The following is a 16,726-nucleotide window of genomic DNA, read 5'->3' as shown; positions in this document are numbered from 1 at the left end:
TGCACAGAGGAGAAAAAGCCCTTCCACTGCTCCCATTGTGGAAAGAGTTTTACCAGAGTTGGGGCACCTGAAAACACATGAGAGAATACACACAGGAGAAAAGCCCTTCCACTGCTCCCTGTGTGGAAAGAGTTTTACTCAGGTAGGGCCTTGACAAAACATAAGATAATACACAAAGGAGAAAGCATTTCCACTGCTCTCTGTGTGGAAAGAGTTTTATCCAGTTATGGAGCCTGAAAACACATGAGTGGACACACATAAAAGAGAAGCCTCACCCCTGTTCCCAGTGTGGAAAGAGTTTCACACAGTCAAGAGACCTGAAAAAACATGAGCTAAAACACTCAGAGAAGCCTTGAAAAGAATCCACATCGAAGTGAAATATATATTTCTCCCAGTGTGGAAATACAGTGGGGAGAACAAGTATTTGATTCACTGCCAATTTTGCAGGTTTTCCTACTTACAAAGCATGTAGAGGTCTGTAATTTATTATCATAGGTACACTTCAACTGTGAGAGACGGAATCTTAAAAAAATCCAGAAAATCTCATTGTATGATTTTAAGTAATTAATTTGCATTTTATTGCATGACATACAGTGGGGGAAAAAAGTATTTAGTCAGCCACCAATTGTGCAAGTTCTCCCACTTAAAAAGATGAGAGAGGCCTGTAATTTTCATCATAGGTACAGGTCAACTATGACAGACAAATTGAGAAAAAAAAATCCTGAAAATCACATTGTAGGATTTTTAATGAATTTATTTGCAAATTATGGTGGAAAATAAGTATTTGGTCACCTACAAACAAGCAAGATTTCTGGCTCTCACAGACCTGTAACTTCTTCTTTAAGAGGCTCCTCTGTCCTCCACTCGTTACCTGTATTAATGGCACCTGTTTGAACTTGTTATCAGTATAAAAGACACCTGTCCACAACCTCAAACAGTCACACTCCAAACTCCACTATGGCCAAGACCAAAGAGCTGTCAAAGGACACCAGAAACAAAATTGTAGACCTGCACCAGGCTGGGAAGACTGAATCTGCAATAGGTAAGCAGCTTGGTTTGAAGAAATCAACTGTGGGAGCAATTATTAGGAAATGGAAGACATACAAGACCACTGATAATCTCCCTCGATCTGGGGCTCCACGCAAGATCTCACCCCGTGGGGTCAAAATGATCACAAGAACGGTGAGCAAAAATCCCAGAACCACACGGGGGGAACCTAGTGAATGACCAAAAGAGAGCTGGGACCAAAGTAACAAAGCCTACCATCAGTAACACACTACGCCGCCAGGGACTCAAATCCTGCAGTGCCAGATGTGTCCCCTGCTTAAGCCAGTACATGTCCAGGCCCCGTCTGAAGTTTGCTAGAGTGCATTTGGATGATCCAGAAGAGGATTGGGAGAATGTCATATGGTCAGATGAAACCAAAATAGAACTTTTTGGTAAAAACTAAACTCGTCGTGTTTGGAGGACAAAGAATGCTGAGTTGCATCAAAGAACACCATACCTACTGTGAAGAATGGGGGTGGAAACATCATGCTTTGGGGCTGTTTTTCTGCAAAGGGACCAGGACGAGTAAAGGAAAGAATGAATGAGGCCATGTATCGTGAGATTTTGAGTGAAAACCTCCTTCCATCAGCAAGGGCATTGAAGATGAAACGTGGCTGGGTCTTTCAGCATGACAATGATCCCAAACACACCGCCCGGGCAACGAAGGAGTGGCTTCGTAAGAAGCATTTCAAGGTCCTGGAGTGGCCTAGCCAGTCTCCAGATCTCAACCCCATAGAAAATCTTTGGAAGGAGTTGAAAGTCCGTGTTGCCCAGCGACAGCCCCAAAACATCACTGCTCTAGAGGAGATCTGCATGGAGGAATGGGCCAAAATACCAGCAACAGTGTGTGAAAACCTTGTGAAGACTTACAGAAAACGTTTGACCTGTGTCATTGCCAACAAAGGGTATATAACAAAGTATTGAGAAACTTTTGCTATTGACCAAATACTTATTTTCCACCATAATTAGCAAATAAATTCATTAAAAATCCTACAATGTGATTTTCTGGAAAAAAAAATCTCATTTTGTCTGTCATAGTTGACGTGCACCTATGATGAAAAGTACAGGCCTCTCTCATCTTTTTAAGTGGGAGAACTTGCACAATTGGTGGCTGACTAAATACTTTTTTTCCCCACTGTAAGTATTTGATCACCTACCAACCAGTAAGAATTCGGGCTCTCACAGACCTGTTAGTTTTTCTTTAAGCCCTCCTGTTCTCCACTCATTACCTGTATTAACTGCACCTGTTTGAACTCGTTACCTGTATAAAAGACACCTGTCCACACAGTCAATCAAACAGACTCCAACCTCTCCACAATGGCCAAGACCAGAGAGCTGTGTAAGGACATCAGGGATAAAATTGTAGACCTGCACAAGGCTGGGATGGGCTACAGGACAATAGGCAAGCAGCTTGGTGAGAAGGCAACAACTGTTGGCGCAATTATTAGAAAATGGAAGAAGTTCAAGATGACAGTCAATCACCCTCGGTCTGGGGCTCCATGCAAGAGCTCACCTCGTGGGGCATCAATGATCATGAGGAAGGTGAGGATCAGCCCAGAACTACACAGCAGGACCTGGTCAATGACCTGAAGAGAGCTGGGACCACAGTCTCAAAGAAAACCATTAACACACTACGCCGTCATGGATTAAAATCCTGTAGCGCACGCAAGGTCCCCCTGCTCAAGCCAGCGCATGTCCAGGCCCGTCAGAAGTTTGCCAATGACCATCTGGATGATCCAGAGGAGGAATGGGAGAAGGTCAAGTGGTCTGATGAGACAAAAATAGAGTTATTTGGTCTAAACTCCATTAGCCGTGTTTGGAGGAAGAAGAAGGATGAGTACAATCCCAAGAACACCATCCCAACTGTGAAGCATGGAGGTGGAAACATCATTCTTTGGGGATGCTTTTCTGCAAAGGGGACAGGACGACTGCACCGTATTGAGGGGAGGATGGATGGGGCCATGTATCGCGAGATCTTGGCCAACAACCTCCTTCCCTCAGTAAGAGCATTGAAGATGGGTCGTGGCTAGGTCTTCCAGCATGACAATGACCCTAAACACACAGCCAGGGCAACTAAGGAGTGGCTCCGTAAGAAGCATCTCAAGGTCCTGGAGTGGCCTAGCCAGTCTCCAGACCTGAACCCAATAGAAAATCTTTGGAGGGAGTTGAAAGTCCGTATTGCCCAGCGACAGCCCCAAAACCTGAAGGATCTGGAGAAGGTCAGTATGGAGGAGTAGGTCAAAATCCCTGCTGCAGTGTGTGCAAACCTGGTCAAGACCTACAGGAAACGTATGATCTCTGTAATTGCAAACAAAGGTTTCTGTACCAAATATTAAGTTCTGCTTTTCTGATGTATCAAATACTTCATGCATGTCATGCAATAAGTGTGTGGACAGTGCGTCTTTTTATACAGGTAACGAGTTCAAACAGGTGTAGTTAATACAGGTAATAAGTGGAGAACAGGAGGGCTTCTTAAAGAAAAAACGAACAGGTCTGTGAGAGCCCCCCAATTCTTACTGGTTGTTAGGTGATCAAATACTTATGTCATGCAATAAAATGCAAATTAATTACTTAAAAATCATACAATGTGATTTCCTGGATTTTTGTTTTAGATTCCGTCTCTCACAGTTGAAGTGTACCTATGATAAAAAATTACAGACCTCTACATGCTTTGTAAGTAGGAAAACCTGCAAAATCGGCAGTGAATCAAATACTCCCCCACTGTCCCTAGTTAGGGAACCTGAAAGACCATGAGGGAGTTGCCTTACCACTGCACCAAGTGTGGAAAGAGACATTTCACATAAACACATACATTAATTCATGAGTTAACACATGCTGTATTTGTTTATGCCACATGAAATGTAATTGTACAAAGTAAACTCAAAAATATATTTGTTTTTTAACATGAATTAAACATGGAGTGAGTACATCTGTTTCAATATAGAGTAGGTCAGTTGTAATGCTTTTAGGGCTATGTGTTGTCTCTCTGTGTGTTAATCAAGTGCTATTTGCATGTGATTAATTTCCTCTTTTTATGTTTGCATTGTATATGTATCTTACAGAGTGTTGAATGAGAAAAAATAAAATAAATTACAGACTGAGAGAAATGTAAAATTCTTATTCTAACAGTATTTATTCATAATGTACTAATGCATATTGAGAGGGGTTTACTGCAAGGCAGGATCTAACTTTGATAAAGAACCAGAAATAACTGGATTTCCTGGTTCATTACGAAATCTCAACTTAGAGGGTTTTTGGTTGTTAATTTATTCAGACCATTTCAAGCTTCTCTTTCTAAAAAAAAGAAAAGGTAGCCGGCTAACTCATTGATCCTGTTTTGTCGTCGACCCCCTCAGGTCTAATCATAGAGGAAAACAGGTCCTGGCGAGACAAGAAATATCCGCCCCCCCCCATTTCGGTAGCACATGCTCCTTAATCTTTTCCTGTGCCACCTGGAATTTTTAATATGGGAACACCAGAAAATAAAATATCACCCAGATAATACTTTTTGTAATGATAATGCTTCACTGTACTGTTGTGTCCTGAGCACAGATTCGTTAGGGTCATGCTTGCGCCATCACTACAGTAATGCTCAAAAGGGGGATTTCTTCCTGTCACATATTGAGGGGCCGCATTTTCCATTCGTAAAACCGTGTCGCTTGCTGTTCTAAAGCTCCTTTTTCTTTTACATGTTGTTCAGTCGTGTTTGTTACCTCATTAGGTAGCTAACAACCTGTTCACTTCATCAGTACATTCAAACATCGGGAAAAGGGATAGCTTCTTCAGGAAGTCAATGACCATAGCAATGAATTAATGACAGATCTCTTGCATGTGGTCATCGCAAACGTTCTTAAAGAGACAGTGTACAATTTTTTTCCATTCATCTCAATAGGAAAATAGTGCTTTTACATCATGTAAAAAACCTTAATATTCCACAAATTTAGTTTCAATGACAAGTATTTGTATCAACATTTTTGGTATTTATAATAAACGAGTTTCTAGGGCAACATGTGCTTCAGAAGTAGCTGGAATTCATAAAGGCTGTATCTCAATCAATACAAAAAAAAGTCTTATTTTCTGTAAAACATGCAGTTCTATTGGCTTTATTAGTCCTGAAACATATACTACGAATTAGCTTTGAGGAGTTAAAGAGGTAACTTTGGTCAACTCGGGATAACCAGTCACACGAATGTGGTTCACCTTTAAGCCAGGTACATTTCTATTGTAAGGAATCCTTCAGAACCACGCAGTAAAACTTTCGTATGACTTAAAAACTATTTTCCGATAGGAGTGGGGGGTGCTTGTGCATTGATAAGCACACCAAAGATCCATTGATGAAAAGTAATAGAATAAAGACGGCTCTTTTAACAGCTTCTAACTTCCCACCAGCAGCCTGCCGAGTTTGCAAAGATAACTTTTCCTTCATTTGGAATTTCGCACACAAATTAAAAATGTGTCACTGACTCCACCGTGGATTGACGTTTCAGCGTTGTCAGTTCGCTGTTCTACTACCACGCTATCAGTTCAGGTCACTTAATCAGGAAGCCATTTTCTCAAAATAAACTGTCTGAACATGGAGGTATCCATTCAGTGTGTCAATAACTATTGTACATTCAGTCCCTCCGGGCATTCAGTCCCTACGGAGCATTCAGTCCCTATGGGGCATTCCAGTCCCTATGGGGCATTCAGTCCCTCACGGGCATTCAGTCCCTATGGGGCATTCAGTCCCCTCCGGGGCATTCAGTCCCTATGGGGCATTCAGTCCCCTCACGGGGCATTCCAGTCCCTATGGGGCATTCCAGTCCCCTACGGGGCATTCCAGTCCCTATGGGGCATTCAGTCCCTACGGGGCATTCAGTCCCTATGGGGCATTCCGTCCCTACGGGGCATTCAGTTACTTTCATCTCTATGTGTGAAGTGCGGGTTTGTGAAGATAATCAAAAAAATAGCATAATCCAGAATCTTCATAAATTGTTTTTTTTTAAACATTCATTTTTTTAAATCAAGGAACAGCGTCCAGAGGTTATCATCTCCCACTAAGTGACCGTGAGTAGTCCCGTGTAGCTCAGTTGGTAGAGAAGCATGGCGCTCGCAACGCCAGGGTTGTGGGTTCCGTTTCCCACGGGGGGGGCCAGTATGAAAAAAAAGTGTGAAAATGTATGCACTCACTTAACCGTAAGTCGCTCTGGATAAGAGCATGCATAGTCTAGCTAGAGCAGGCTTGAGTAAGCAGCAGGTGCACTATCAACATCCACCTCCATAATACAGATGTAGCCTGAGCTAGCATATGAAGCTAACGGAAGCTGGCTAGCTTTACACAGCGCATTAGGGTTAAGTATTGACTTTTTCATCATTTTGTTTTTTACGTTACAGTTTTATTCTACAATTGACTGAATTTATTTTTTCCCCTCATCAATCTACACACAATACATCATAATGACAAAGCAAAAGCTGATTTTTATCAATTTCAGCAAATGTATTAAAAATAAAAAAAGAGGAAATATCATATTTACATAAGTATTCAGACCTTTTACTCAGTACTTTGTTGAAGCACCTTTGGCAGCGATTACAGCCTTGAGTCTTCTTGGGTATGACCTACAAGCTTGGCACACTTGTATTTGGGGAGTTTCTCCCATTCTTCTCTGCAGATCCTCTCAAGCTCTGTCAGGTTGGATGGGGAGCGTTGCTGCACAGCTATTTTCAGGTCTCTCCAGAGATGTTTGATCAGGTTCAAGTCCGGGCTCTGGCTGGACCACTCAAGGACATTCAGAGACTTGTCCCGAAGCCACTCCTGCGTTGTCTTGTCTGTGTGCTTAGGTCAATGTCCTGTTGGAAGAGTGAACCTTCACCCAAGTCTGTGGTCCTGAGCGCTCTGGAGCAGGTTTTCATCAAGGATCTTCATCTTTCCCTCAATCCTGACTAGTCTCCCAGTCCCTGCCACTGAAAAAACATCCCAACAGCATGATGCCACCACTACCGTGCTTCACCGTAGGGATGGTGCCAGGTTTCCTCCAGACGTGACGCTTGAGATTCAGGCCAAAGAGTTCAATCTTGGTTTCATCAGACCATAGAATCTTGTTTCTCATGGTCTGAGAGTCCTTTAGGTGCCTTTTGGCAAGCTCCAAGCGTGCTGTCATGTGCCTTTTAGTGAGGAGTGGCTTCCGTCTGGCCACTCTACCATAACGGCCTGATTGGTGGAGTGCTGCAGAGATGGTTGTTCTTCTGGAAGGTTCTTCCATCTCCACAGAGGAACTCTGGAGCTCTGTCAGAGTGACCATCGGGTTCTTGGTCACCTCCCTGACCAGTGCCCTTCTCCCCCGATTTCTCAGTTTGGCCGGGCGGCCAGCTCTAGGAAGAGTCTTGATGGTTCCAAACTTCTTCCATTTAAGAATGGTGGAGTCCACTGTGTTCTTGGGGACCTTCAATGCTGCAGAAAATGTTTGGTACCCTTCCCCAGATCTGTGCCTCGACACAATCCTGTATCGGAGCTCTACGGACAATTCCTTCAACCTCATGGCTTTGCTCTGACATGCACTGTCAACTGTTGGACCTTATATGACAGGTGTGTGCCGTTCCAAATCATTGAATCAATTGAATTTACCACAGGTGGACTCCAATCAAGTGGTAGAAACATCTCAAGGATGATCAATGGAAACAGGATGCACCTGAGCTCAATTTCGAGTCTTATAGCAAAGGGTCTGAATACTTATGTAAATAAGTTATTTCTTTTTTGCAAAAATGTCTAAAAACCTGTTTTCACTTTGTCATTATGGGCTATTGTGTGTAGATTGATATGGAAAAACATTAATTTCAAACATTTTAGAATCAGTCTGTAACGTAACAAAATGTGGAAGTCAAGGGGTCTGAATACTTTCAGATTTTTATTTATTTTACCTTTATTTAACTAGGCAAGTCAGTTAAGAACAAATTCTTATTTGCAATGACGGCCTACACCGGCCAAACCCGGACGAGCTGGGCCAATTGTGCGCCGCCCTATGGACTCCCAATCACGGCCGGTTGTGATCAGCCTGGAATCGAACCAGGTGGTCTGTGGTGACGCCTCAAGCTCTGAGACGCAGTGCCTTAGACCGCTGCGCCACTCGGAAGCAATCTATTCCCCCAAGTTCATCAGTAGTTATCTTGAGCCTATTTGCAATGAGAATCACAGCGGGAAATGCAGAAGGATTTCCTTCTACTTCGCTAGGATCAGCTCATCCGAAATGTACGTTTCATATTGTCCTGTTTTTGGTATGTAGTGTGTGTTAACATGTCATATTCGCATCAAAGCACATTTTTTATGTGATTGGGCGCTATTTAGGCCAATGGATCGGAGAAGTGATATAAACAGTGTCTGTCTCCTGACGTCAGTTTGGTCTCCAGCCTGTAAAATCCTATAAACAGTGTCTGTCTCCTGACGTCAGTTTGGTCTCCAGCCTGTAAAATCATATAAACAGTGTCTGTCTCCTGACGTCAGTTTGGTCTCCAGCCTGTAAAATCATATAAACAGTGTCTGTCTCGTGACATGTCAGTTTGGTCTCCAGCCTGTAAAATCCTATAAACAGTGTCTGTCTCCTGACGTCAGTTTGGTCTCCAGCCTGTAAAAATCATATAAACAGTGTCTGTCTCCTGACGTCAGTTTGGTCTCCAGCCTGTAACCTACACAAAAGGCCACATAGCAGGCAGGCCAAACACATTTTCATGATTTCTGGTAGATCGTTAAAAAAAAAAAATATCAACCAAAGCACGTTTTGGACTCATTCAGCAGTTTGACCTACTTATGTAGAATACTGTTGGAAATTAATGTTGAAAGTTCCATTCATATTACTAAAACATAAGTAAATAAAATGATGCGTTGTTGCTTCCTGTTGACAAGAGCTGTGTTCGAAAACTCATACTACCCGCAGTAACCGTACCATTTGTGACGTAAATGTAGTATATAGTATGCTTATTGGTCATAGTATGGCTATAGTTAGTATGCTAAAAGTTCCCGGATGTCGTACTACATTCGCCAAAATACGAACTATTCTTCGGAAATGAGCACGGCTTCACATCGTTTTCAGACCTGAAGAAAAAAGTGCGGACAATATGCAGCCGAAGTCCAACGATAAAGCGGATACAAATTCGTTGCTTTAACTAATTATGACAAATGTTAAGAAAAGGCTGAGCAATGTAAGAAAGTAAGCACTTTTCAAATAAGTTACCTTACACGTTATGTTGGCTGACAATTTGTTAGCTAGGCTATCCTTACGAACCACATAACAATATCATTACAGCACAGAAAACTCCACCAGCCACCTCAAGGCACCACCCTCAGGTACTTCGTAATCTGGTTGTTTTCTCTCTCTCTCTCAGTTGTATCAATTACTATTATTGCTGTAGTACTTCTACATACAGTGGGGGAAAAAAGTATTTAGTCAGCCACCAATTGTGCAAGTTCTCCCACTTAAAAAGATGAGAGAGGCCTGTAATTTTCATCATAGGTACACGTCAACTATGACAGACAAATTGAGAAAAAAAATTCTCCATAAAATCACATTGTAGGATATTTTATGAATTTATTTGCAAATTATGGTAGAAAATAAGTATTTTTTTACATATGCAAACCATGTTAATCAATGTGATTCTTATTTTATTTTATTTGTTATTTCTTTCAAATAACAGAAGACACCACCTGCTGTGCGGGGGAGCATGATCCGCCTGCAAGCTCCCCTCGGAGTGTAGATCCGAGTGCCATGGGTGTGCTGTGACTTCTGCCAGCACTGGTTCCACTGCAGGTGTGTGCTGTGGGATCCAGAGGTAGCAGTGGAGCTGGATTTATATTGTGATTTTTTTGTGACAATGAAGGGATGGAGGTCGAGATTTTAATTGTTTGTTTTGTTTATTTTCATATGAAATTATTAATTTGTAAAAAATATAATATATTTATTCAACCCATCTTGTGTATTTCTTCCTTTACTTTCCAAGTGCAACAAACTCCAACAGTGTTTTCATTGTTTATGTCACATTACTGAAATTAAAGTTTTATTTGATGTAAATAATTCATACTAATTTATATTTTAGTATTAAACTGTTATCTTCTTTCTCTAAACGTAATATTAATCTGTAAAACAAATGATGAGATGAGACATTATTTGGTTACAACACTGAAGAAGATGTTGTTGAAGAACCATTTTTTGAAGAGTCCACAGGAGGGCGCACTGGGTTACGCAATGAAAAGTTGACGGGCAAGTATATATATATATTTATTTATTTTTTTACCGAAAGGCTAGCCAACTAGTCAACTATCTAGTAAACACTTCGGGTACGCGGTTGGTGTCTGGCAGTGACGAAAAGAGCAACGAATCATTTATCTGTTTACACAATGGAGTTGTTGGCCGTACTATTGGCTTCTGAGTGGTGGAGGAGCTGTGGCCAGACAGGGTAGTTGTCACGGAATCCGCCGAGGCTGCTCCTCCTCCTTGCTCGGGCAGGCTTCGGCGTTCGTCGTCCCCCGGAGTACTAGCTGCCGCCGATCTATGTTTCTGTGTTTGACTTGTTTTGTCTTGATTGTGTACACCTGTTTCTTATTATGTTGTATTGTATTCCCTATTTAAACCCTCTGTCGTTCATTGTGTGTTGTGTGTGATTGTTTTTTCGTCATTTTCGGCAGTTGCTAGTGTGCGGGTATTCCCCTCCCTGTTTGGAGGTTGTTTTGTATTCTGGTTACTTTGTTAGTAAAGTATCGTTTCCAGTAGCTCGGTGTCCTGCGTTTGACTTCGCCTACCGCATTCACGTCTCACTTTGACAGTAGTCATCTGCTCTGACACCTGTGCAGCACTGATTAGCTTTAAACTCATGTGTTTCTCAGAGCAGACAGGATGTATTGTGTGATGTTTTGCTGTGCTTGTATAGGGTGAGACAGATGGGGATGCGTGTTATGTTCTTCTGGGTAACAGCTCATGTGGGGGTAGAGGGGAATGAGGGACGTGGATATTATCGCCAAGCAGGCTCTTAAACATCCTAATGTTGAGATGGAATTGTCAATCAGTAAAGCAGAAGCCAAGGGGTGAATAAGAACAGTGGTTAAAAAATTAAGTGGCAAGAGTTGTGGAACAAGGAGAGAAAGGGAAGACACCTGTATAAGATCCAGGAAAAGGTGGGGGCAGGGAGGTCCTCAGGCCGAGTGAGAAGGGAGGAAAGTGTAGTCACGGCGGAGACTGGGACACAAAGGCTCAATAGTACATTGAATCTGGTGGAAACATCCGACTGGGAGGTGTGATTATTGTCAATAGGAGATGGGAGACAGTGGAACATGTTCAACAGCTTCTACCCCCAAGCCATAAGACTCCTGAACAGCTAATCATGGCTACCCGGACTATTTGCACTGCCCCCCCACCCCATCCTTTTTACGCTGCTGCTACTCTGTTAATTATTTATGCATAGTCACTTTAACTCTACCCACATGTACATATTACTTCAACTTCCTCAACTAGCCGGTGCCCCCAGCACATTGACTCTGCACCGGTACCCCCCCTGTATATATAGCCTCCCTACTGTTATTTTATTTTACTTCTGCTCTTTTTTTTTCTCAACACTTTTTTTTGTTGTTGTTTTATTTTTACTTTTTTGTTAAAAATTAAATGCACTGTTGGTTAAGGGCTGTAAGTAAGCATTTCACTGTGATGTCTGCACCTGTTGTATTCGGCGCATGTGACCAATACAATTTGATTTGATTTGATTTATTTCAGTGCCAGAAATATATGTGAGAGAAAAGGAGTGATTGTTATTAGATTTGGGAGTAATGGGGTTGAAGAGCCAGGATTAAGTGAACTGCTGGGGAAATCTTCAGAGGATGTAGTATTTCATTATGTATTTCGTTTCCTTAGGGAGACGAGATTATTGGGTAGGATTTTTGACTTTCACTGTCTCTGGTCCACACTCCAGTCCAGTTGGTGGCGGTAATGCACCTTAAAGTTGGTTGCCAACCGCCATATAAAATCCACAGAAGAAGAAGCAGTTGGTGTCTATTTTTTTAACAAAATTAAACGGATATATCTTGAAGTTGAACAAAATAGGAAGGTGGCCAATAACAGGGGACCATATGCCGATAATACCGAACGTATTGTTTTTTTGCAAAACCGCTTATCAAAAAGCTGAAAGTAGTAGTATTTCCACTGAAATGTCAAACATGCTAATTACTAACCCGTTAGTTAACATTTTTACGAAACCAATAATCACAAAACATTGATGGCTTGATCACAAATAACACTGTTGAAGGTAATATATTTCTTAAGCTGTTGAAAATGCTGATAATCCGGGGTTCCACGCTAGTTGGCTACTAAGACATCAAACTTGCCAGTATATTAACTATATGCTAACTATCTAACTACCCAAAAAGGTTATTGACTTGATTATTCCCGTCATTCTTAGTTTAGCTTAGTGGTATAGTCGTCGTGCGTTCTTAATGGCCATTCGGTCGCTTTCATAAATTCGCTCTGGCTGTCTACTCCGATTTCAGAGCACCCTCGTCTCGTCTGAGTGTACCAGCCGAGCGCAGAATAACTGATGAATCTCCGAACGCTCAACACCAGTTGAATATGGCCGGTGTCAGTAAACGTGGTTAAAGCGTAATTAAATTGTTGCCAGCAGTTACACAGTTACAGTCACCAACGCTCTGGATAACATGAAAACTGCCTAACCAGCTCTGCTAGGGCGAGTAAAATGGTCAGAGTGAGATGTTCTCTAATTTGTGTCTGGAAGTAACTAGCCAAGTTAGCCAGTTGGCTTGGGTGCTTGACTGCCGTTGTGAGGTCAGAACGGATCACGCTACTCCTCGACCAGAGCGTCCCAGTGTCCGCTCTGAATTTACAAAGCGGACAATCTGACAACGCTATGAATTTACAAACGGACAATCTGACAACGCTCTGAATTTACAAAGCGGACAATCTGACACCTCTGAATTTACAAACGGACAATCTGACAACGCTCTGAATTTACAAACGGACGATCTAGGTAATATCAGGTACACTGGACCAAACGTTTATAGAGGTAGGCCTAGGGAACATTATATGACATACTGTATGTTGCAGATTCATTCATAAATGTACACTGGACCAAACGTTTATGCCTCGTCATCACTCAGCTTTGAATTTAATTGAATTATTTGGGTAAAAACCTATACAACAATATGTCATGTATTCCCAGAGGATGGCACTTAAAATTATTAGTTAAAGTGTGTAAAGGAAACTGCTTGTGATTTTAAGAAGTGGTCCTCTGTAGCTCAATTGGTAGAGCATGGCGCTTGTAACGCCAGGGTAGTGGGTTCGATCCCCGGGACCACCCATACGTAAAAATGAATGCACACATGACTGTAAGTCGCTTTGGATAAAAGCGTCTGCTAAATGGCTTTATTATTATTATTATTATTATTATAAGAAAATGGAGTACCAGTTCATCACAGACGTGTTGATAGCACGCAACCAGAGCGTCTAACGACATCGTTTTAGATACCTTCTGGCCTGTTTGGAAAGCATATTTGCTCATTTTAAATGGGTCGAATCTATTTATTACTTTGTTTGGTTGAATAGTGAATATTTTTCCTCAGCTGCATTACCCACTCCAGTCAGCAGACGGCGATGTTTGTATTTTAGGTCGGGGATGCTGTGTGACGTGTAAACCAGTGGACGGACGGTACGCTTCTTTGTTCAAAACAATCCTGAAAAGGATGATCTTTGGCAGCTTGCTAAACATAGTCGATTTCGAGACACATTCTGTTATATTAGACATTGGTTTTAAACACACGTATGTCTACGTGTTAACCCGTTTTAATTTCACATATTTAGTTAGCTAGCTAACATCCTCAAGCATGAGCGCACTAAGCTACTCCCCCCCTTCTAAAGAAGAGGAGGTCTGCTGCACGGTGAAAGAAGCTCTGGGGCTGAACATTGTCGTAAAAGAAGAAGAGGAGGATATTAGAGTGAAAAGACACGGGGGTGAGGAAGAGGATGCAGTTTTTGGAGTGAAAGAAGAAGAAGAGGAGGAGAAGGAGGCTGTCACAGCCAAAGAAGAGAAGGAAGAAGCTTTCAGAATGATGAAGGAGGAAGAGGAGGCTATCACATTGAAAGAAGAAGAGGATGTTATAGTGAAAGTAGAGGCAGAACCTTTTAGAGTGAAAGAGGAAGAGGACGGTATCTCAATAAAAGAGGAAGATGTCTTGGGAGTGAAGGGGGGGGAGGAGACAGAGACTGAAGATCTGATTGACACCAGTAATACGATATTAAAAACGGGCACAAACTCTGTTTGCAGTTGTTGAACCAAAATGTGGTTTTAAAGGGGCAGACATTCTACTGAGGTTCTACACATACCATGATATCAAACTTAACCTTTTATATTTTTCAGTGATGAAGACATGGATGTCTCATCAAATCAAATCAAAATGCATTGGTCACATACAAATATTTAGCAGATGTTATTGCGGGTGTAGCGAAATGCTTGAGCTCCAACAGTGCAGTAGTATCTAACAATTAAAAAAAAACGTTCTGGGCTAATAATGTAAGGTAACACATAAAAACTAAAAAAATACTGCAATGTTGCTTAGGAACTAAAAGCAGAGCTTCTATGTTTGTCAGCGCCATCTTCCTGTGGGGTGGGGTCTGCAAAATGGGTCAACTTCGAGCGTCTCTATCACTGAATATTTTGGCATTCGGGTCCAAAAAGTTACTTTCTGACCACTTCTACCATGGGCAAACGTTTGGAAGGTTTCGTTCAAATCTAAAGGGGTGCAGTCAGAAAGAGGTTGAATTCATATGGAACGACCCAATTGTTTAACCTAGTAGCCTACAAAAATAACAAAAATGTATACTTAAAATGTTTCCTGTACTGACTTGGGTATTCACTAGGGTTGGGCGGTATCCAGATTTTCATATCTTCATACCGTTCTTCTCTCAACCTGGGATTTATGGTATTACTGGCTTAGTACTCAAGGGGGGCGCCAGAAAACGCAAAGAATACCATTGAGTGTCTGTTACCAGAATGCTAACAAAATTAGCACAAGTAATACAATTTCAATGGAGGTTGCTAGCTAAATTAGCTAGCGAACGAAAATAAACAAATTGCAAAGACAGGCAAATCCACCTCATAAAGTTATACATAGGTAGGTAGGAGCTACCGAATGGCGTTTTGGTGAGTTTGGACATTTACAAGTGAAGATGAGCGAGAGGCATTGTGCAAATTAACAAAGTTTTGAGGCATGCTTCTCTGAAGGAAGAACAGTACTGGCTCTGAAGCAGCATGTGTACATTTACATTTACATTTACGTCATTTAGCTGGCGCTCTTATCCAGAGCGACTTACAAATTGGTGCATTCACCTTATAGCCAGTGGGATAACCACTTTACAATATGTTTTTTTTTGGGTGGGGTAAGGGGGGTGGTAGAAGGATTACTTTATCCTATCCCAGGTATTCCTTAAAGTGGTGGGGTTTCAAGTGTCTCCGGAAGGTGGTGAGTGACTCCGCCGTCCTGGCGTCGTGAGGGCTTGTTCCACCATTGGGGTGCCAGAGCAGCGAACAGTTTTGACTGGGCTGAGCGGGAACTGCTGCTTCCGCAGAGGTAGGGGGGCCAGCAGGCCAGAGGTGGATGAACGCAATGCCCTCGTTTGGGTGTAGGGACTGATCGAGCCTGAAGGTGCGGAGGTGCCGTTCCCCTCACAGCTCCGTAGGCAAGCACCATGGTCTTGTAGCAGATGCGAGCTTCAACTGGAAGCCAGTGGAGTGTGCGGAGGAGCGGGGTGACGTGAGAGAACTTGGGAAGGTTGAACACCAGAAGGGCTGCAGCGTTCTGGATGAGTTGTAGGGGTTTAATGGCACAGGCAGGGAGCCCAGTCAACAGCGAGTTGCAGTAATCCAGACGGGAGATTCCTGTGTAAGGCAGGGTCGTACTCTCCGAATGTTGTAGAGCATGAACCTACAGGATCGGGTCACCGCCTTGATGTTAGCGGAGAAGCGACAGGGTGTTGTCCAGGGTCACGCCAAGGCTTTTTGCACTCTGGGAGGAGGACACAACGGGTTGTCAACCGTGATGGCGAGATCATGGAGCGGGCAGTCCTTCCCCGGGAGGAAGAGCAGCTCCGTCTTGCCGAGGTTCAGCTTGAGGTGGTGATCCGTCATCCACACTGATATGTCTGCCAGACATGCAGAGATGCGATTCGCCACCTGGTTATCAGAAGGGGAAAGGAGAGATTATTTAATTTTTTATTTATTTTAATATGCCATTTAGCAGACGCTTTTATCCAAAGCGACTTACAGTCATGCGTGCATACATTTTTTTTTGTGTATGGGTGGTCCCGGGGATCGAACCCACTACCTTGGCGTTACAAGCGCCGTGCTCAACCAGCTGAGCTACAGAGGACCACGTGTGTGTCGGATTAGTTGTGTGTCGTCTGCGTAGCAATGATAGGAGGGGCCATGTGAGGATATGACAGAGCCAAGTGACTTGGTGTATAGCGAGAATAGGAGAGGGCCTGGGACTGAGCCCTGGGGGCACCAGTGGTGAGAGCGCGTGGTGCGGAGACAGATTCTCGCCACGCCACTTGGTAGGAGCAACCTGTCGGTAGGATGCAATCCAAGAGTGAGCCGCGCCGGAGATGCCCAACTCGGAGAGGGTGGAGAGGAGGATCTGATGGTTCACAGTATCAAAGGCAGC

This window comes from Coregonus clupeaformis, unplaced genomic scaffold, assembly GCF_020615455.1.
Source record: "Coregonus clupeaformis isolate EN_2021a unplaced genomic scaffold, ASM2061545v1 scaf0478, whole genome shotgun sequence".
Lineage (NCBI taxonomy): Eukaryota > Metazoa > Chordata > Actinopteri > Salmoniformes > Salmonidae > Coregonus > Coregonus clupeaformis.
This window is presented reverse-complemented; position numbering follows the sequence as displayed.